The 23,274-nt window shown below is 45.2% G+C and overlaps 1 protein-coding gene across 1 annotated transcript in view; it reads left to right on the top strand.

The window, feature by feature from the left end:
- Positions 1-23,274, top strand: part of RAMP1 (receptor activity modifying protein 1) — an 81,802-nt gene that overhangs the window by 5,111 nt on the left and 53,417 nt on the right. The window lies entirely within an intron of this gene.

Raw genomic sequence — 23,274 nt, 5'->3', positions numbered from 1 at the left:
ATGCATCTAATGAAGTGGGTTCCAGCCCATGAAGCTTATGCCCAAATAAATTGGTTCATCTTTAAGGTGTCACAGTACTCCTTGTTGTTTTTGCTGAAACAGACTAATGCAGCTACCCCACTGAAAAATAAAATTGATTCAGTTGTTAAAAATAAAAACATCTCTGGAATGTTACTGTTCCAGGTTGCAATTATTAGCTACTGGTTCAGTATAGTTAAATGAAGTATTGCTTGCATTTGATTGCAACCTGATGGGTGGTAACCTGCTTAACATCCACTAGCAGGAATCTACTGGGCTTTGAGCAATTTAATGACATCAATTAACTAACTCTACAATGTTGTTGAACTAAATATCCATTAAATACTGAGCTGTTAATATCTTCTGTGTAAATCTCTCTCCTGAAGATTGCAGATGACTAAAATATAAATCCCATGACCCGGAATGAAATTAGAAGCCTTGCAAATGACCATTAAGAATGGAACTGATTCTTTTTAGACTTGGAGCTGGAATAAAATCAATTACAGTTTTTGTAATCGCAGATTTGAGAAGATTTTGGAATTTTGAAACTTCAGATTTTGATTTATTAAACTGCAGCCCCTTTTTTATCATAGCAACTCTGTGTAGATCTGAACTGCGTCTTAGGATATTTTGTATTTAAATGGAAATGGTCTATAATCATTTGTAACAGATAAATAGTCTTAACAGAGCTGGCTAGGAAATGATTTTTTCCCTGCTAAATTTTTTTGACAAAATTGAAAAAATGTTTGGAGGTTTCATTAAAAAAAAAAGCTGAAAACTTAATCTTAATTTTTTTTGCTTTGACATTTTTATTTTTGAAACTAAAAACCTGGTTTTTATTAACATGGAATTTTTTGGCAAAATGTGCTTTTGTTAAATAGCTTTTTTCTGGGGAAGAGGGATGAAAGACTTTCTTAACAGCTCTAAAAGAGACACGGTATTCTGGTAGACTAATAGCAATGACTATATTTCATGGATAGTGATTAAACTGTTTATTCTGCTAATGCTTTATGGGGTATTTGAGCAGCTTTACATCTGAATAGAATGCAGAAAGCTTATTACTCTCTGATTACCAGTGAAATTTTCTAGTGATATTTGTGAAAATTAATTCTGATATTTGACCAGCCCTTGGTTCAGTGTAGTCTTTTTGTATGTTTGCTAATTTATCAGACCACTAAATGCATATTTTCACCCAAAGTTCTCTACATATTAGGGAATATTTCACATGTTTAAAACATTGTTTCCTAATGTTCGTATATAAAAACCACTATGTTGCCTATCTTTACACAGTTGTGCTTCCATATATTTATGTATCATAACATTTGTTTGTGATACATTTTGTAAAACTAATCTAGTTTTGAAAACTAAGTCGACATCTGTCAGTTCTGCACTTCAATGACTAGCATTAGTCATTCTAGATTTTTGGCATCATATTTTTTGTTTACATTTTAAAAACAACTCTATAGCAAGAATTTAGCGCTGGCAAAAGATGTCAGAGTCAATGTGATAGAAAGTCTTCCCTCTGTCTGTAAAACAGAAGTATCCTGTTCTGCACAGATTCCCTGTAGGTGTGAAATGACAATTGTATAAATTCAAGCCTTGGCTTTCTTCTGCCAACTGTAAGGATTGCTACCAAAATGCGGACATGAGGAAGCAGATTGAGATAGTTTCATATAGAGCAACAAATCACAAATAGATGGTGGTGATGTCAGGCCTGATTTGTTCTAGTAGTTGATGAAGTAATGGAGTTAAACTTTTGCCAATCTCTCAAAGTGCATAAAACCTAGTACAAATTTAAGAATCACTTTTTTTCCAGTAGAGTAATTTAAAAAAAAGTCAATAAAAACCCAAACAAACCTCTGCTATGTATTAAGGAGACCACAATCCTAATATTGATTTTTTTTATGCCAAATTTCCCCTCCTTCTCTTTTCCGTTCTGCAATATATTTATATTTGTTTTTCACTCTGACTTGTTTCTGATTAATTTTATACCCAGTTTTGTCTACTCCATTTCTTCCCACAGTCTGGGAACCTAGTAACAGCCAAGTCAAACTTTCAAACCTCTAATGTTCAAGTGGGTTCAATACCAGTTTGCCCATCATTTGTTCTCTACCCTGTGTCATCAGTCCTTTGGGCCCTCAAGTTTTGTTGCTGTTGTATCAAATTCAGAGCAAGTATAATTTTTGTTCTCTACCTAAGATACTTAGATGGCCTCATTACTTCAGTATCTGAGCACGTCACAATCTTTAATGTATTTATCCTCAGAACACTCCAGTATAGTGGGGAAATAATGTTATCCCTGGTATATAAATGGGAAACTGAGGCACAGACTAAGATTTGTCCCTGGTCACACAAGAAGCGTGTGATGGAGCAGGAAATTGAACCCAGTTCCTCCACCCTTACCGTTGGACCATCCTTCCCCTTTTTGCAGCTTACAGTCTGTCTACATAGCAGGGCTTAACTCGAAATAAGCTACGCAAATTGAGCTACATCAATTGCGTGGCATATTTCGAAATTGGGAGTGTGTACACAGCACTTATTTTGAAACAGAGCACTCTTCCTCTGACTTCCCTTACTCCTCGTACAATGAGGGTTACAGTAATCGGAGTAAAAAGTTCTCTAGCTTGACAACATTTTGATATTATTTCGAAATAATGCTAGTTAAAACCATATGAAAAAGAACAACCACATAATGACCTGTCCTCTGAACAAAGATGAATCCGAATACTGCAATGTGCTGAGTGGCCTTACCTCTGTCCCCATCAACTTTTATATGCGTTTTAATGAGGATTGAGAGCAATCGGTACCTAATAGGATCAGCTCCACCATTTGGAAGACTCAGGCAGGAACCTGTACAGTTATAAATTGGTTTGGGATGTTCAGCAGTCAGGTTGCTGGGATGAGTTCATATAACAAAATGGTCTGGCTGAAAGCTTCAATCTCTTTGGCTGAAAATGGTCCTGCGAAACCAACCAGTTATTGCCCAAGAAAAACATACCGAGACCCGAGAATTGAGAAACAACAAAGATTCAGTTCTTGAAAAGGGCAATTAATAATATTTTATCACTCCATTATTTGGCATTCACTGTATCCTTTTTACTAAACACAGTGATGCTGAAAACCACCATTGAAGAATTCATCCAGTATGTTGGGGAAGTGGAGCTTGCTGCAGCTTTATTTGATATATTCTTCGATACTATTTGTGAATTAGTGGCCATTATTTCGTATTTAAGTTTCAGTAGCTGTGGATTATCAACTATTCACAACCTACTATATTTGTCTTGCATTTTGGATCCTTCAGCTATTTATGAGTGTTTCAGATTACCTTATTTTTGATATGGAGGCCTAAAGATGCCAAGGACCTGTGTTTTCCAGCCTGCTACTTTGAAGCTAATACATTTGAAAATCATATATCTGAATAAAGGGAATAGATCTGGCAAGAGGCCCTGTTAAATGAAGCTATTTTACACAATCACATCTTTATTACATAGAAAAAACAATTAAATAGCTAAATCCATCCAGGAATAACTGGATTTTTTTCTAGCTTGGGGTATAACAACAACAACAATAATATTCAAATATCCATTTGGTTTCAATTTCAAAATACATTGGCTCCTGTAAAGGAACATGCAAATTATATATCAAGCTAATGTAGACAGTCCTAAAGGAATTTATATCAATTTAGTTACAGCTAGAATTGCATTAATTCTCCTCTCCAGAGATTCTTGAATTTGAGTTAGCCCACAGCCAGAGGCAGATTAAAATGGGAAGGTTTTATTGGCTGTACAGATGGATGGATAGTCAAAAAAATTGTATAAATTGACTTAAATTAGTAAAGGAATTCACTCATGCTTGTGCTCCGTATTTTTGTTCATTGTCAGCAAAATATTCAAATGTTTCAGTTTTGCTGGCGATCACATTCATGGAAAGCAAATTTCAAAGTTGTATGCATAAGTGTTTATGGTAAATAAAACAAATTATCACTAACTATTTATGTGGGAGAGGGCTTGTGTACTTCTTTGAGGACCAGAAATAATGCTGCGTATTTATTTGGTTAGTTGTAACTGAACAATATAACTAAGGTTTTGAATGTGAATAATCAAGAGTTAAAAAAAAATTGAGAACACGTGTCCAATGCACTAGAATAAAAAACATACAGATGAGAAAATTTTGATTGATCTTCTCTCCTATAGCCTGTAGGATAACTTAGCTGAAACATTTATTGTTGAGTTCTAATTGGCAATATAAAACTCACCAGCTGCTAGCCAGATCCAACACTGTAGTGTAACTGGTTAAATTTTCCCCTCTAGCGAAAGACTCTCATAACTGGTTCAATACCAAACATACTTTATGTATAGCAGTAAAAAAATAGTCAAAGGAAGGGAAGAATAGCAGTCTCCTGTGGGCTGCGAAAACTCACATACAAGAGGAATGACCTTTATCAGAACAAATCTTCCACAGTAAATTGACCTGATCTAGCTTCATAAGTATCAGAGACCATGCCCCAGACATCTCAGAAATGAGTTTTTAAGTAAACAGAAGTGAGAGCCGTGTCTTCCTTAGAAATAGCACAGTGACTCAAAGCTGAGATGGCCAAGGCACTCAGGCCTCATCTTGAGAAGAAGTCTATCATAGAATCCTAGAACACTAGAACTGGAAGGGACCTCGAGATATTATCGAGTCCTGTCCCCTGCCCTCACGGCAGGACCCAGTACCATCTAGATCATCCCTGACAGGTATCTGTCCAACCTGCTCTTAAATATCTCCAGTGATGGCGATTCCACAACCTCCCTGGGCAACTTATTCCAGTGTTTAACCCCCCGACAGGCAGGAAGTTTTTCCTAATGTCCAACCTAACCCTCCCTTGCTGCAGTTTAAGCCCATTAATGTGACACTCCCAAATTCTGAAGTCACTCTTTTCACCGACCGAGTCTCACCAATATCTAAATCACACTCTAACGGGTGATACATCTGATAGTCTGCCCGTGGGAAAGTCTTCCTCTTTCTCCCTTTTTTCCATGGAGGTTAGGAGAGAATGAAATGCACAAGACCTGGCCTGGACTATGGCTGAGCAACTGTAGAGCTTATGGATTTATATTGTAAACCCTTTGCAACAGGAACTGTGGGTCTGTGTAGTGCCTACGCCTCCTAGGCCCGATGGTAATACAAATAATAATTAATAACGGGGAATGGAAGTGTTGGGCTGTCAGTATGTCTCCAGGTAAGACCCCTTTTCTCATACATCATCTGCATAGGAGAGACTGGTATTAAAAGTGGTAAGCTTTTTGGGGCAGAGACTGACTTCATTAGTATTTGTATAGCACCTACCCCTTGAGCTGAAAAGTATTTTTCTATCAAAATGATTATTCCAACAGAAAATGTAGTTTTTGCAAAATTTTCTGGATTTTTTTATGTTTCCAAACAGAAAATCAAAATGAAATAGTTTTTGGATTGTTGAACTGAGTGAGAGATTTTGTTTTGAGTAAGCTTTATATTCATTTATTTTTACTTAGGGGGAAGCCTCCTGGGAGTTGTAGTTAAGGTGCTTTATACTTCCATTGTCAATTATAGGGCAGGCTACTTGGAAGGACTGGTGGGCTCTGGTGTTCCCACTGTATTCATTTTAACCTGCTGAAGAGCAAGTTTAATCGACGGGATGGTCCCAGCAGCTGCGAGAGAGTTCTGTGTATTAGGGCTTTCCCCGATGCTAGCAGGGGTGCAGCTAAACTGATGGGTAGCACCGTGCAGAGACTGATTTGAAAATTCACCTCTGGCAGGCAGGCAGAATTGAGTGTGAAACTTCTTATATTTTGAGGCTTTATTTGCAAACTGGAAACTTAGTCCATGTTTTCTGAAGAGTCACAAACCTTTCAAGGCTATTGGGGTTAGAGATGTAAACTAGTAACTGGTTAACTGGTAAGCATCACTTTTATCGGGTGATGAATACTGGTAACTATTTAACTGGTGCCCAGCCCAGCCAGAGCAGCCCCGCCCCTTCCCCTCTCCCCCCCCCCACCTCCCGTCTGTGCTTGGCATAGCAGGCTGGTTAACCAGTTAAATATATAGTTTAATCTGTTAACATTTTCAAACAGGATTTGACATCCCTAATTTGAGTATGGTTATGAGCTTGTATAGCTGGGTCTAGAAACCAAGCAGTGCTTGCAGTGTGCATGTTTCTGAATTGAAACCAGCACAGACTCATCAGTTTTAAAAGAATTCCCTTTGTGCTGTTAGTATTCTGGGTTTGTCTGAATCGATTCTGTTCTGTATAGGTTCTTATATCACACTTTCCATTGTAGTATCAGTGTTGTCCATTAGTGCATTAAGCAACACAGCTAACGTGTTGCTTGTTTGGTCTCTCATCTTCTGCTCTGGGAGAGAAATGTGCAATGGAGTGTCTTGTTTTGGGAGTGTTTTTATTATATTGTGGCTGTGTATTTGTGTTAGAGAAGGCAGGGCCAAAGAACTGTGCATTGCACTTGGAACAGAAGAAGGTGCTGAGGTTCATGGTGGTCTTTTAATTCCTGAAACCTGCCCCTAAATTCTGTCTCCTGCACAGAGGAGTGTTGCCCCTAATGCAGAGAGTTCCACTGAGCGAAAGGTGTGAAGTTGTAGACCTCAGTCTACATGGTTAAGGGTGTAAAGCCAGGCAATTTCCTGGGGAGGGAAAGATTTCCAGAAGTCCCCACTGATGCAGAGTTCCATTATCTTGGAAGACAACTTGGCTTTAGATGAGCTGGCTGGCACCTCTGAGGCCACTAGCTGCAATTTCTTTTGCCCATGATGAATTTCCATGGGATCTTTCAGCAGCGCCAAAGGGGCAGCACTCCACTAATGTTGAGTTCCTCTAGTATTGTCCTGTTGTACTGATTTTTTTTCCCCCTAGCTGGAGTGGCAATGCCAAAACCAGAAGACCCTTGGAGGAAGAGAAACCCAACCTTTCATTGATATCGTTTTAGAAATGGCCTTTCTTCCTGGCCCATTCCACAAGATTTCAGTTGCTGATGTTCTCGGTCTTGTTGCCTTCAGTTCTGTATTTAGTGTTTGTTTCCCATCACACACTGCAAGTAAGAAATGTCCAGCCTCTCAGACGGCCACAAAATGAAGTGGTTGCTTCCATAGCTGGGAGAGAGGTCTGAGTTCATCCACGGGAAGGTCTCACGGGCATCTTGGATTTACAGGCTTCTTTTTCCAGTTGCAATTAGATGAGGGATCTAATTAATGGCTATCTTTATGGATGGAACAAGTGAAGGAGGTATGCACAACCTGCTTCTTTCCTGGGGCCAGAAAAATGTAAATCCTGTCTTTATAAATCAGAATTCTTTGGCAAGATGCAATGTTTTAAATTCTCTCTGAGTTTAGCTCCATGCCATAAAAACATTGATGTGTTTATTAATAGCATCTGGTTGACTTTGTGGAGTTGATAAGGGTAAATATTGGAACAAGAACAATATTCCAGGAAATGTGTTCATTCTGTTCACTAATGAAATCATCACAATTAGCCACATGTATGAACAGCATCAGTGCCTCTTGTGCACACGATTCTAACACAATTCTCTGGGGCTGGATTTCTTGAACTCTGGATTTAGTAATGTGCTGCCAATATTTTACTGAGGGGCTCCCACTAAATTGTTTCTCCTTTCCCTGAGTTAGAAGCTCTGTTGCCAGTGTGTTTTGTGAGCTGACACAAAAGAACGGGGCATTCGGGGGAATCTAGTTTAAACAAAAAACTGGAGGCAGCTCCAGCCGGCAAACAAATGTATCTTAAGTGCTCTTTGAGGGGAATGTTTATCCTTTGCTCCTGAAAAATAGATGGAGGCTATTAGTAGTGTAACAGAGCATGCAACTTGTGGACTAGGGAAGGGGGCCGGGAAGAAGGGCTGCAGGTTTTGTAGGATGGTCTGGCCTTGTGAACATTTCCAGGAAGAGTTTGCTGTTTGGTGCAGTTGGAGCCATTCCCGAGGCAAAATATTTGCTCTTCAAAAGTATTTATATGAGCTGCAGGCTGAGGGGTATTCTCCTGAGGTGGGTTGGAGGGGAATTGATACCATTGTTTTTTCAGTGTGGTAGACACCTTTTAAGAAGGATCTCCAGTTAGACCCTTCCAGTTCATCACTGCTCCATGTATTCTGGTTGCTTTTTCCTTAACATCACTGCTTCAGACTCCTTGGGACAGTTTTCTAAAAACTCAGCTCCTCCTAAGGTACATTGGGTGCTGAATTCTTTTGAAATCCTGTGGGTGCTGAATGCTTGGCAGTCTAGCTCTGGTTTCCTTTTGAAAATCTCATCCTCTATCATTAATCTTATATCCTGAATTTCTGCTCAAATATGGTATCCTAGAAGATCATCTGGATCTGGATTTCCATGGCTTGGGTACATGCAGAGGCACAGCATCTGCATAAAAAGAAACATTGTTCATCTCTTCTTGGCACCAGCATTCTCTCTGATACAGCAGGCTGCAGCTTCCGTCTGATGGCGTGAATGAAAGTGTTCAGAGGCAACAGCCGTGAACGGACACTCTCTGCAATGAGAATAGCTGTGACTTAAGACCAGATTGCCACCCCTACAAAAACCTGCTGGAGGCTGATTTTGACCCCTGCAAAATGGACAGGAGGTTCCTAATCCAGAATTTGCAGATCCTCGAAAGACCGAGATCACTGCCTGGTGGCAATGCTCCTTTGTGCTTCCTCCTTATCCCCTTCAGCATGGCTCTACCAGAACGGTGCTACGAGGGCTTCCCCGAGTTCCTCTCTCCCTGGCACACCCCTTAAATGCATTTAGTTGTCGCTGGATTCTCTGTGGGTATTGAGTCCGGCACAATGCATGTACCACAGTGGTCCCTGTTAAGAGAGCGTCCGCTGTTTGCTAATTGTTAAGGCGCCAGTAGCCGATGCTCAGGAGAATGTAGTGGGCTTTGCACGGCCAATAAAAGTTGCTCTTCCCTGCGAATGGCTTTCATTGTTGGAGGCATGTGGCTGGAACTGTGTAGTGCAGAGGTTCTAGATTTTAGCAGCCCAAGGACTCCCATTTTGCTTTCACCTTTTCCATTGACCCCCACCATGAGTCCATCACTTTCCACCACTGCTCCACTCCAGTCCTTCCTCTTCTCCACCTCTTCCTGCCCCTCCCTGAAGCACACTCTGTCCCTGCACCATCCCCTCCCTCCCAGCACCTCCTGCACACTGCTGAGCAGCTGTTTCCTGGTGTGCAGGTGGCCCTGAGAGGGAGAAGGATCAGCGAGGCCAGCGGACCCTCTGGAGTACCTCTGTGGGCCCCAGTTTGAGAAACACGGGTGTAGGGGACTGTATACCATCACAGCCTGCGGTTAGTGGAACTTGGAAACCTGTATGTGAAAGCCTTAACACGGTTATGTGAGATGGAGAGCAACTCTGGGAAAGCACAGTGGGGACCAGAAAAGTTCCCTGTGCTTTCCCCAAGTGACAGCAGCCCAGGATTTGAGTTCGTGCCAGGCTGTGGTGGGTCCCGACCGGAATAGCACATCACACAAAGTGACATTTCAAGGGTCCGTGCCTGACCTGCGGTGCCATACGCCAGATCCCACCCAGGAAAAGAAACAGACCTTCCACTGCCTCCGCGAGACTTCAGAAAACACCATTTTCTCAAATGGAACGACGAAGCCAGATCAAGCTAGCAGAGTCAGGCAAAAATAAGCAGATACTCTCACTTCAGAGCCCCTCTCAGGCTGCCTGCCTGCCCTCCAGCCCTGAAGAAAGCAATCGCTGAGGTTAAAGGACAATATTTTCAAACCCGCATTTGGACGGCTAACGCAGAACGTGGCCTGGTTTCCAACGTTGCTGAGCATCCTGAAGTGGGGCGTCAGTGGGGGTTGCTGGTGCCCAGCACCTTTGAAAATCAGGTTTCTAGGAAGGAGCTTTTGGGAGCTGAGTCAGGAGCACAATCCTGCTGACTTTCAGTGGGCCCTGGGTTCCTGAATCACCCTCCCTCCTCCTCAGTTAGCCCAAATGTGGATTTTGGTGACTAATTTTGAGAGACCCAGGTATGCCAAGTCTGAGCAATGTATATGGAATCAGGGCCAGGCATAAGAAAATGCAGCACTGAGTGAATGTAACTCCCAGGCTAATAGGTAGATGGCTCGGCATACAGGTAAGTATGGAGGGCGGGGATAGGAGAAGGGCGGAAAAGGTGGCCTGTCTCCCACAAACAAGGAGCTAAAGGAAATTCCATAGAACAGAAATCTAAAAGAGAAACAACTTTGTGCTGGACAGTAGCGAGAGAGAATGATATTGGAAAGACGGCCATTGATTGCTTTTGTTCCTCAAAGAAACAAATCACTCCTGTTTTGTGTGATTATCAGCACCCATTGCACTTGTGTATGTGCACTTAGTCCCTTCATTCATGTAACTGTTGCATCGCTTTGTGCTTTCCGCCTTTGGGGGAATCCTGCAAGCGAACCAAACAGACAAGCCAGGTGGAGCAGGTATTCCGAACGTTTCTACTCTGTTGAAAAACCAGCCGCGTTTGGTAAGATGTCGGGATACCACTGATGACATATTTCTGTCGCCTCTGCTCAGTGGTGACAGGAGGAAGTAGGGCCTACTGTGGTGAGGCCAGATATGCATCTTTTCAGTCGGCTGATCCGTGACTCCTAAAGGGAACAAAGTCTATTGAAATATGCCATTCTCTCTATTTTTAGTGCACACAAAGCCACTGAATATATGAAGCAGGAGAAATGTTTCTTAATTTGCATTATTAACTGATCTGTAGAAAAAAGGCTTTCTGGATATATTGGGATGCCGTCGTCGTGTTACCAAATTTACTGCTTTAAGAACGGTGCCTTAATAATGAGCAGGACATTGGATGACTTATAGCTCCCAATCTTTGAGTCCCAACATCTGGAAAAGGAATAGATCATTTACTATGGAAGTGTTTGCAAGGCTACGGAAGGCAGGAGGTAGGTTAGGGGATAAGACCGTAGAAGAACTATTAACATCGGCTACCTGGCATGTGGCATTCAGTTTTATCTTCCGTACTACTGGAGAAACCTCCTCCTGATGGCGGATAAGGTGATTGAGTGGATGCATGCTGTTGGGGTTACCTTAATGCCAAACTGAGCAGAAAGAAAAAGGGGATGGATCTGGCAGGCCAGGAAGGGCTGATTACAAGAAAGCAGGGTCTGGGGCCTAGTACAGAGAAAAAAAGCTTCTGAAGTTGAACGGCGGCACTTAAAAAACAAACAAAAAACAATGGAAACTTCAGGCAGCTAGGCCCAAATGCTGGGGCACGTGTCATGTGACTTTGTGGTACTTTTTCTTTGTCCTTTGGAATGTCCGTGTCTTGGTGCATGCCCTCTCTAAGCTTCGGAGAAGTCAAATGAAACATACACGGTGTCTCAGGAAGAAAGGGAGAGAGAAAAGCACTGTGATCTTTGGCTTTATACAAAAGCCCTGGTACAATATGCTGCCAGATGGTGATGTAATCTGAATGTGGCAAGATAGAAATGGACAGACTCTGCTCTCAGAAGAACCAAAAGAAAGTGGAATCCACCCACACTGTGGCTGAATCAATTTCTTTCATTCTGAAACCCTAACCTCTCTGCCCCTCTTTGCCAAGACTGCTTCGTTCACAAGGATAGATTCCTCTCCAGGCCCCTAGGTGGCTCGTATAAAGTGTTCCCTCTTCCCCGCCCCTAAAACGGCATAAAAGCCAGATTCCATATGATAAAGATTGTCCCAGGCAACGAGGTTGAATTGCTTGTGTGTGTTTATGAAGCTTCAGTTATAATGGGAATATATTCTAACCATAACATAGTGCATTAACCCCTGATCTGAAGAGGGAAGGAAAAAGCCAAGGTAAAGACATTTGGCATCAGGTCTCTCAATTAGCCCAGATGGTACAAGTCTTCCCTGGACAAGGTCTGCTTCCCGAGCTCTGGCCTGGTTTGGGATTAGGTTCCTGTTGTGAAGCTCTCCATAACCTGGAAGTTCTGTGTTACTTCAGGCTCTGCTGATAGCAAGTTGCTCCGCTTGTGATTGTTAGCCACAGCTGGGCTAACCAAGTTCAATCAGCTAGCAGGACATATCCAATGGATCCATCACCTCTCTGAAGCATGCTATTGCGCGGTCAGCAGGTACTAAACTTCAACTGCTGCAGTAAACTGCCGAATGAGCCTCAGCTAGAGGTAAAAATAGACTCTTCGTTATCTGGTTCTGAAAAAATCTCCAAAGGACCCAATCTGTAAAGGGAAACCCATTCCCAAAGTCCAAAGAGGAGAGAAGATTGGGTTACCCACTGGCTGGTATTGGACTGGCCTGGCCAGTTATTTTATGGATTTGTCAGTTGCCTGAAAAATAATTGAATCAGCTGAGGTGATTTACATGATTCCCACAGTACACGGGGATATCTAATGCTAAAAGCTTCTATGTGTAGCCCAAGAGTCTGCAGCTTTCTCACTTCCACAGCTGATGCAGTAATTGGGCAAAACTGTTGACAACATAGCAACTGGCTGCACCAACACAGGCACATGTGTGGGTAAGAGAAGAGTTGAATCATGCGAAGTGAGGAGCCAACTGATGATATCACATATTGAATACGTGTTATCTCTCTAGATGCTGGAGGTGGCTGTTTATGGAAGAGAGCCGCCAAGCTGGCTTGGGGTTGAGGTGGCTGGGGGTTTGCCTGCGGGTGGGGTGGGATGGGTTTTTGCTTTGTATTCCAAAGGCATACCTTAGGGGCAGAGCAGAGATGCTACAAAGAAATAACAGGGGTGTGGGGAAAACCCCTTCTTCAGCCCCTCCTGAAAATGTTTGTTTGCTCACACAAATCATCCTTGGTGGTCTCTCGGGTGTTTGCAAATCTGCCCCTTAGACATCCCTCCCAATCTGCATGTCTGCTTATCATGTACTTACTGTGACTTGCATTCTACGCCTGATTCGGTTTGGGTGTTCATCCACTAGTTACCCATACACTGAGTCTCAGCATACCAGTACTCCATCCCTGGTGGAATCTATGGCTTATACCCATATTTTTCCTTCTGATTGGAAAAAAAAAGCTCAAATCCTTGTTTTCCAAGTTATCTGAGCTGCTCTTCCTTGTGTGTTTCCTGCAAGGTAGTGGTGCTTATGAGGAGTGTGACATTTATAATGTCAAGAAATTAACTACAGGTGGGCCTGAATGGCCAAGTTTAAATCCTGAACTGCCCCACATATACCTTCCCAATAGTACCGGGGTGTTCAGCACACTAGCCACATGCAGCTATTCGGCTGGTTGAGTGTGGCTAGTTGGCTGGAACATTTTCAGAATAATGTGTCTAGTTTGCTATAGCTTCAGAACTGGCTGGACTATGTTCAGCCTGCTGCAGAGATGGGATATGGGCCAGTGCTCTAATGGGAGGCAGTGTGGCCTAGCAGCTAGGTCACAAGTCTGAGAGTCAGGAGACTTGGGTTCTGTGCTGGCTCCTGTGACTGATGTGTGTGCTGCTAGGTAAATCACCCTGCCTATCTGGGCTTCAGTTTCCCTATGTGTAAAAGAGAGAAAATTGCATGTGTCTGCCTCTGACGTGCCATGGACTTGCAGATGAAAAGCACCATAGCGCTGCCTCTTATTAGTCTACATTGTATTAGTGGGGGCAAGGGGCAGGGAAGCAGTTCTGGTTTAAGCCCTCTCTAAAATAACTAAGTACTGGCCACGGTCAGCTCTGTGAAGCGTGATTTGCAGCTCCGACTCCCCTAGCCCAGTGCCCCAACGGCAGCTCCCTAGTGGCTCCCCTCCAGCCCAAGGGCTGTGGAGAAGCACAGTGCAGGTGTGGTTTTGTCCAGCCCCAAGGAAATTAAACCTGCCCGGTTGTCTGACCAGCTGTGAGAAGACCCTGGGCCAAGCTTCCCCAGCACTGAACAATGTTGTCAACTCTACAACACGGTGGGGCGGGGGTATCTGGAGCTGAGGGCCCGCTCCCGCTGTTCTGGGCGTCTGTTTCTCTGCTCAATGCGATGAGGTGATCAGCCCTAGGGCTAGGCAGAAGCCCTAACCAAATGGGCGTGTTGCTCTAGGGGGCAGCTTTGTAGGCATACCCACAGGCTTGCTGATGGAGTCGTACCCGAAAGCAATCTGGAGCAGTCACCACCAGGCTTCCAGATACTAGTGTGGTTTGTCCTTCCCACCCTTCCTGCCCCGTTTACTGCTTCTGTGGCCTAGTGCTCTGCTGGGTGGAGAGCTAAGCTCGTCTCTTACAATGTGTATTAATTAGCCAGTGCTTTGAAAATACTTTACTAGTGCTCAGCATTAGTGCAATATATTATTTATTAGCTCCAGTAATATTTGATTGGCCAGAGTGGTGGAATACACAGGGCCGCTCCGAGTGCTTAGCGGGCTGTGGGCGTGTTTATTCCTTCTCCCTTCATTAAATAATAATACTCCATAGCTCTGCTACTGACGGAAAGCATAGTCTGTCTCAAAGCGCTTAACAACGGAGGGCAGTGTTCCTATCCTCATGGCACAGAGGAGGAAACTGAGGCACAGGGAGGTGAGGTGACTTGCCCACCTGTGACAGAGCCAGGAGTGGAACACACATAACATAATAGAACAGGTCAACTGAAGCGAACGTTGTCCCAGGGTGACTGTGTCCTGCCTGCACCTTAATGGCTTAGCCTGGTAAAAGCCTGAGCTTTGCATTTAGCAGCAGCCGAGCCTTATCCCCAGGCACTGCTCCCCTGCTGGGATGGGAAGGGCTGCAGGGCTGCGGTCTGATTTGTCGTTATTGAATGTTCAAGTGGTCGCTGTCCACTTATAACACATGCAGGGTGATTTTTCAAGTGGTGTGTGTTTGTTTTGTGTTTCTACCGTAATGCCGGCAGCTCTTTGTGGTAGGCCCTGTGTGAACCCAGAATGAGAAACTGTCCCTGCCCCCAAAGAGCTTATAGGAGAAGAGACAGCGAAAGAGATGGGAGGAGGGTAGGACGAGGAAACGACGAGACAGCATCCAAATAGACAAGTCAGTCACAGGGTGGGGAGGAGCAGAACATACCACTAACCAATGGGAAGGCAGCAAAAGGCACTTTCGGCCCCCAGTTTATTTTGGGTGAGTAGGACGTCCCTGCACAGTTCTGTGTCTTTAAGGGTAGAGGGATCCCCCTCCACACCAGTGAAGTAGTCCCTGTTGTGCTGCTCCTGAGCCTATCATCCGGAGTAACACCTCCACCGACTAAACCAGAACCCGATTAGAGGAACGTAAAACCCTGCTCTCTTTGCTTTGCTCACCTAGTATGGGGGCTCTCAACCTTTCCCAACTGCTGTACCCCTTTGGGAAGTTTTATTTTGTCTCAGGTACCCCCAGCTTTCCTCTATCTTAGAAAATACTTGCTTACTAAATCAGACCTAAAAAGTATCACAGCATTACTGAAAAATCACTGACTTTCTCATTTTTACCATTTAATTATAAATCCATTGGAATATACATATTACATATACATTTCAGTGTAGTGCAGGGGTGGGCAGTAATTTTTGATGGGGCCACCCCAAGATTTTGGCAAGTGGTCAAGAGAGAGTATGGGGTCTGAGATGGAGGTTGGGTGCAGAAGAGAGCTTGGGGGAGGAAACAGGGGTGCAGGAGAGGGTGTGGAGTCTGAGGGCGTGGGGTTTGGGTGAAGGAGGGGTCTCAAAGAACAACAGTTATCAAGGTGAGTAACTGGTTTTTGTCAGAACATATGCTGCATATTTTTCATCACCATCTACTGGCCCCTTTTTTGTTAACAAGCCATTATAAAAAATATCTTTTATAGTATCCCTGTAGCACAGGGAACCACCCAGGCGAACCAAAAGTGAAGCCTTGGCTTCCTTTGCTTTTTAGTCTCCACAGGGCAAAGGAAGAAAGATACACGTTGAGAGGAAAATGTCATTGCAAAACCATAACATTGGGTAGGTGAGCCAAGGGCAAGTAGCGTACCCAGAACTGTCCTGATTTTGGAACTGATTGGATGCCTGATCGATCTAATGATGATTGAACTAAATGGAAGCGCTCCCATTGACTTCAAAGGGCCTATATAAAGCCCCATAGACCTCTTCACTCCATGTGGAGAGCTCCTTTATCAATTTCTCTCCTCCCACCAAATTTATTAATCACATGGGATGGATTCAAAACAATCCGTGTGTTCTACCGAGATCTAATATGAAACCTTTCCGAGCTGTGTCTAGGGTTTGGGGGGGTAGGAGGGAGGAGGGGGGATGAAAGCAACTTAGAAGTCATCTGTTATGAGTTGGACAATAGTGGGAATTGAAATGCTCTCTTTCTACGTAGTCTTCAAAAGATAAACATTGAGAGAATTTAAATAATCTGTTTTGAAAATTTTTCTTTTAATGTTTCCTGGAGCCTCTTTTCTTCTCTCTCTCTGCATTCCCTGTTTGTCCCCTCTGGCCAGGGCTGGTGAAATGTTTTTAAAATGAGATGCTAATACAACCTTTAAAAATGACCTCGGCAATTCTTCCCAGAGGATTTTTGCTGTTAGAGAAGCTATCAAGGCTGAACTATTCCCTTCTACTGTAATACCAGGGTTCTCTTTGCTAACAGCATGTTCCAAATGTATCTGCCCTGAAATTCCCAGAATCCCAATTGGTAGAGCTTGTCTGGTGTTTTTTTGAGACGAAAATCTTTTTTATTTTTTGGTTAGAAAATGCTGATTGGCTGAACCCAAGCACTTTAATGGAAAATGGCTTTGCTTGTCAGGGAAGTCGAGATCCAGGATGGAATTTCTGGTCAAAAGAAGAGCAAGCATGACACCCGAGAATAGCCAAAAGCCTGTTGATTAGGGCATTCAGCTGGGATGTAGGAGAAACGTTCAGGTCTCTCTGCCCCGAATCAGCTGTTCTTTGGGAACAAGATGCTTTGTCTCTCCATGAATGATCAGGATTTCACTCCACTGCGCAACAAAAGCAAATATTGAAACCTCAGTGGTTTGTCATGGAACATAATTCTTGTTTTCTGGCCAGTTGGTCCTATCCTGGAACTATGGATAAGGAAAAATTGGGGAGGTGGAGATGCATGGAAAAGGTGGGACGGCAGCATTAATGATCCTTCTGTCCAAGTATGTCAAAGCACATAAGGTAATTCTCCCACCACCTCTGAGATCTAGAGCGTCTTGCTCATACGTGGATGTGGACTTGTCAGGAGCCAGTGATTGTTCATGTTCACATTGATTCCATCTGCTAACGTTACATACTGAATGGAGTTGGTGCATTACACGACCTTGGATTAGTGTTATCTAAAATATCCACCTGTGAGGAATGATGGGGTGGGGTGGGGTGGGGAAGCGTCTGTGCTCCCAGAGTTGACCTGTTCTCCACAGCGTCTGCCTCTCTTGTCCTCTCTTAATTGGGGTATCGGATGCAGCTCACTCAGCGAAGGGCATTTTGATCCCTCAGATCCTCATGGTAGGCAGGGGAGCCAACTGCCACACCCGGCCCCTGGGTGAGCAGCGGCAGCCGGGTGCCCCAGCCCCTTTTGTCTTGCCAAGCCTGGGGCAGTTGCCCCTTTTGTCCCTCCCCCCATTGGCTAATGGTTGAACTTCCATGGCTCGAAGCGTTCAGCACAGAAAGGGCCCTACCCTTGAGCTATTGCTTCGATGGAAGGAAGAACGAGCAGTACAGACACGTAGTGCTGTCTTCCTCATCTGAGGGTATGTCTGGACCACAAAGTTTGAGTGACAACATTCACGTTAACACATACGCAAAAAATCACCGGTGGGTGTTCCCACTCGCTCCCTCCGTCAGCAGGTCATGTCTACATTAAGGGCATCATCGACAGTGTGAGCAACGTGGTATGTATCCCACGGTGCAGTGTTGTGGGAAGGTGGAGCTGATCGCATCTTGGGATTCCCGTGAGTTCTCCCACAGCCTCCTCTTCTGCCCGGAGCAGCAGCCTGAGTTGCTCCGGGAGCTCTCCGCTGAGCAATGTCACAGGAGCACAGCAGCCTGTTCCTGCAGCAGCAGTCTGCCTGCCCTGTGCTCTTGGAGCAGGAGCGCTCCAATGATTTGTTCCCCAAAGGGAACAGCTCACTCCGCTGTCAGATCCTTTGAAAGGGGAGGGGCGCATGCCTGCAGGGCCGCAGTGATCAAAATATCGAGCAACACCAGCAGAGCAGGCATTGTGGTCTATTGGCAGAGGCCAGTGCTGCTGACAAAACAAGCAGTCTGCACCGGCTCTTTGTGGACAATGCAGGGAGGGGAAAAGACAAAAGTCTTTCCTGGGATGGAAGTTTTTTGACGCCGACCTGGGAGTTTTTCCTTATAAAAGTTGCATTGCAGTGTGTACGCCAGCGATGGGTGACCTAGGCTGGGGAGGGAGCCACATGAGTGGCCCCCTTCTCTGTGAGCCGCAAGATTGTTGTAACTAAGACGGTCTCCCAGGATAGGGGAGTGTGGCTAACTGTGTCCCTAGAATTTGTAGTGTGTGTCCATTGGAACCATGGCAGCCCTGTGACTGGATGCAGAGGGAGCACGTGGTTCTTACAGTCAATGTTTGCCATCAGCATGTACCTCACCGCACGTGCCCTGGCTTTATGTGCGTGTCACTTCAGTAATACCAGTAGGAAAAAACGACACAGATAGAAACCAGCAACCCTGTGCGTGGGCAACGGTGAACAAAGTGTCTCACAGGCCACTCACAGAACCCTGATGGATCGCGGGTGGCCCACCATTCTTGCTCTCGCTGTTCTGTCACCAAGCAGCAGTTTTGGGCAATAAAACATGGTCGTCTAGACAAAGACGACTAAATGCACAAATGTGTAGACTGTGCAGGGTTTGTCTCCTGCCTCTCTCTCAAGTGCTGAACCCTGTAGCCAAACATAAGAGAGCCAGTTTTTGGTAGAGACCAAATCCAGCTCACCTAACTCAAGTGAGTAATCAATCTCATCAGCTTCTCCTGTGTCTTCTGCAGCATTCGATGTTGATTCAGCATCAGTGCAGTGTAACAGCAGTTACCGTTGTAACAATATGGCTTCTCTGTAGCCATGTTAGAAGGCCTGTGCTAGGCCTGAACCAAAGCCGCCTTCTGCAGCCAGATTGAAGAGTAGCAGCCATTACTGTAAGGCCTAGAGTCACATACTCACAGTTCCACCTAAATTGTATTACAAAGTGTCACCCCAGGTTGTGAGGAGGGGACCTTGCCCTGATAGCTCCCCCACTGTCACCAGATAAAGAAACAGATCTCAAGACGAGTAAAGAAATTTGTGCGTAACACCGTTCTGTCTGGCAAGAAACTGCTCATCAATAGAGGACGTTGTGGAATCCTTGTCCTATGAGCATTGTCACTACACTTGCCTATTGTTTGACTGTGTGATCTCTTTCTGGTTTGTAACTGTTTCTGTCTGCTGTATAATTAATTTTGCTAGGTGTAAATCAATTAAGGTGGTGGAGTATGATTGGTTAGGTAATTTTGTTATGATTGGTTAGTAAAATTATACTAAAATAATTTGTTAAAGTCTAGCTAAGCAAGACTCAGGTTTCATTATATAAACGGGTTCAAGGAGAAGAAGATCATCAGGAGTAACAGAAGGAAGAAAAGGCTGGAAGTGGACCAGGAGGAGGGGGAAGACCTGGAAAGAAGAACTCATCTCTGAGACACAGCCTAAGACCAGAGAGACTGATATTGCCTGGCCAACAGGGGAAGTCTGCCTGCCTTTATCAGGATTGGTGAGCATGACACTGTGCGCTTAGCATGTGCATTCTGCTTGTTTGGGAATTGTCAATAAATAGAGGATAAGGACATTACTGTGTGAGGCTCTTTCAAGTGGCTAAAGATCCCGTCAACCTGTGGGTTGTTACACCATGAGCCCTAGGAATTGGGGAAGGGTGGGTGTGTAAATTCACAGGGTTGCACCTTGAGCCCTAGGAACTGGGTAAAGGTGTGTGTCCCTACAGTGTGGAAGGGATAATGAAATTTGTGTGGGTAACACCGTGGAACTGTGTTTTGCAACACGCTGTGGTTTGGCTCTGTTATTTCAGGAGCAGAGCGGCCTGCCCGGTGTCTGTTTGTGTGGAGTAATTGTCTGCATGCACCATAGCGAAGCCCCTGGGTTTTCAGCAATAGAGACAGTTCGCCTCTCCGAGAGGTTTTCACCGGAGTACCCAGGTGGGAGCAATGGTGAAACAGCAAAGCCCTCTCGGTCCATGATGAAAGCATGGCCATATGTGCCCAGTCTTGTTCACTATCAACTGTTTCATGTGCCACATGTCAGGCAGTAACATGAAAGGACTCTCTGGGGACCGCAGAGCGTGCTTTAAAAGAACAGTTTCCAGATGTTGCAATAGCAGCTGGCATTCCAGGCTGCAGCCACAGACTCCACAGGGCTGGCTGGGGGTCCCAGGCTCCTGGTCCCTATCGTGTAGCTGCCCTGGACCCTCAGGGCTGGCTGGACTGGGCAACAACCCCAGACACCAGATCTTGCAGGGCTGACACGTAGGAATGCTGGAGCCTTTTGCACACAGCTATGCCGCAGTGGCGTGCTAACTGGGCTGCAGGCTGAAAGTCACCAGCCTAGTGGAAAGGGGAGGTATGGCTCACCCCAGCCCCTGTGATCCGTCTAGTGCCGATGGTGGCACCAATACTGCCCCCCTTCTTTACAGAGCGTAAGGACCAAGACTGCCCGCTGTGCTTGCAATGTAGGGTAGAGAGCTTTTGCCCCCTCTCCCAGCCTTGTACCGATCTGATTTAATGAACGGTTTCAACAGCCCATCCTCCGGGAACAGCAGTTAGCAGTATCGCTGCATGCTACAAGGCTGGGCAGTGAAAAGGAGCCAGATCTGGCCTTTCATGACTTGCTGTCTGCTGATCAGTGGGAAGTTTGGAAATTATCTGCTTCCTTTGCAGCATGTCCCCTATCTCAAGTCAGAGGGAGCGGTATCTCTCAGGAGATGGTCTGTGAAGGAGAAACCAGCTTTCCACCTCCATAAGCTTCCTGTAACAATGACCTCTGCTCTCATGGTTGGTTCCTGGAGCCCAGGTTTCTGACTGGAGGCCCTGCTGGAAGAGATGACTTGCTCTCCGAGAGCAAAGGAGTGCTTAATGGAGCAATGTTACAGCTCTTTAGTGCGCATGCACAATTCTGTGTGTGTGTGTGTGTGTGTGTGTGTGTGTGTGTGTGTGTCTGTCTCTCTCTCTCTCTCTCTCTCTCTCTCTCTACCAAGTGCGTGTGGGACGGGTGCAGTGTGGAACAAAAGACCCTGTTTCTGAAAGACATTTCAGGAGTGTCAAGTGAGTCCTCCCAGCAAAATGCTCTGCAGTGTATGAGACAACCAGCAACCCCTTTGGCATGTGAAAGTTTAATTTAAACACCTCGACTTGGAAATGAAAATCTCGCCCTCCTCCCCTGTCCCAAAATGGAGGAGTTGGTACAAGGTATCTGGTCTAGAGAGAGACGTCCTTCATCTCCGTTGTGGGTCTTTGGGATCCGCCCCTCCTCCCATCACCAGCTTGTCTCCTAGGTCGTCCATCCGTGAACTCCTTGGAGAGCCAGGACACATTGCTCTTAATCTGGAGGGTCCCCGCTGACTGATCTGCGGCATTTCTTATCTGCCCAGGACTTGAGCTGTCTGTCTGTGCAGCATTCACAGCCCCTAGAGGACAAGACCTTGGGTTTGGTGGTATTTAGACGGCGATAGCCAGCTATTTATCTCAGCCATGACAAGGCTGTGTGTGTGTGTTAATCTGTATGTTTAAAACAAGGGATCTAATCCACCAGGCTCCAGAATCTACATGATCTGTGAACTCATAGACTTTAAGGTCAGAAGGGATCATTATGATCATCTAGTCTGACCCCCTGTGCGATGCAGGCCACAGAATCTCACCCACACACTCCTGAAGTGACGAGGTTAGGAAGAAACGATGTTATTCCATAGTGACCATTACAGGGATTTTTGCACCATCTGATATGGATGCCTCTGTGGTACTGGTCTGATCCGGTGCGGCAGATGCTGTGACCAAATAAGCAGGACTCTGGGCTGGCAGCACAGACCACTGGTCTGAAGGTAGCATTTGTCGTGGAGGCTGGCCTCTTGGGGACGAGAGGTTTCATCATTACTGATCGAAAGCCAATCTCTCAGTTGTGTGTTTTCTCCCAGCAGGCCCCAGGGTGGTTCAGGATAAGGATACTAGAGCGCTGGGTATATTGGACGGGACGGTTGCTTGCACTGATTATGTTCAAGCTGCCTAGCACGCATCTTCCTGCCTTTTCCTAATTGAAATGAGGGAGTGCCCATATCCCCTTTGGCTTCCTTATGTAAAATCCCCAAACCTTTCCGCATCTCATTTGCTACCTTCATGATTCATACCTCAACCCCTCACTGTGCCGAGGTTTTCGGAGGACCCCTCAGGAATTAGCCGCTGTGAAATGGTGGGTCTAATTAATTAAAAGGCATTTTTATGCCTTAACATGCAGTTAAGACCAGACTGGAGAGGGAAGTAAAACATGGCAGCATTCACTAGTCCTGCTCCCCTCCCAATCGCAGAACCCTGCAGCAGTTTTTTCAGAGGGGAATGCTGTTAGCTGTGTAACTGTTGTTTTGTTGGGGGTTTGGTTTGGCTTGTTTTAAAGCCAGAAAGGATATTTGGGGTAACAAAGCAAACAAAAATGGCTTCTTTTAGACAGTGCAGTTTCTTTTTCTTATTAAATCACCTGGACCTTTGAGTCTGCATAGGGGATTGATTCCGCTGGATTTCGGCCTGTGTGTGATGCTGCATCTGGTTCTGACTTTGAGAGTCAAGTACAGGCATCTGCAGAAAGGAATGTGTCGCCTAGAGGGAGGTGTTTTATTTATGGCTCTTGCTGCGTCCCAAGGTCATTCGAGGACCTTCTTAAATCAAAACAGCAAGGTCCTGTTTTAAGACATACAAGGCTGATCTTCAGCTACTTTATCTTCACACTGAGTCAGAATCACAGAAAGGAACTAGCTAACCTCCCAATTCTGCAATCTGATCTCCACATGCAGAGCCCCATAGACGTCAACCGGCTCCAGGTGGGTGCAGGATTGGGGCCTGAATCCAGGGTGTGTGTGGAAGCTTGCTATGAATTGGGGGGGAAGGGGAGGCGGAGGGGGAGCAAGGGCATCTGAGATTTAGCTGAGTTCGTCCTGTTTTTGAGCAGGGGACTGGACTTGATGACCTGAGGTCTCTTCTAACCCTAATCTATGATTCTGTGGTTTGTGGAGAGGGGACAGCAGCCAGCTCCAGGCAGGGAAGTGATGCTGACACCTCCTCCCTGTTCCCCGGCCTCATCCTGGGTGCCACAGCAG

This window comes from Pelodiscus sinensis, chromosome 7 (genome assembly GCF_052426305.1).
Source record: "Pelodiscus sinensis isolate ZL-2025 chromosome 7, ASM5242630v1, whole genome shotgun sequence".
Classification (NCBI taxonomy): Eukaryota; Metazoa; Chordata; order Testudines; family Trionychidae; genus Pelodiscus; species Pelodiscus sinensis.
Note: the sequence above shows the minus strand (reverse complement) of the source record. Positions and strands in the feature narration are given on the sequence as shown.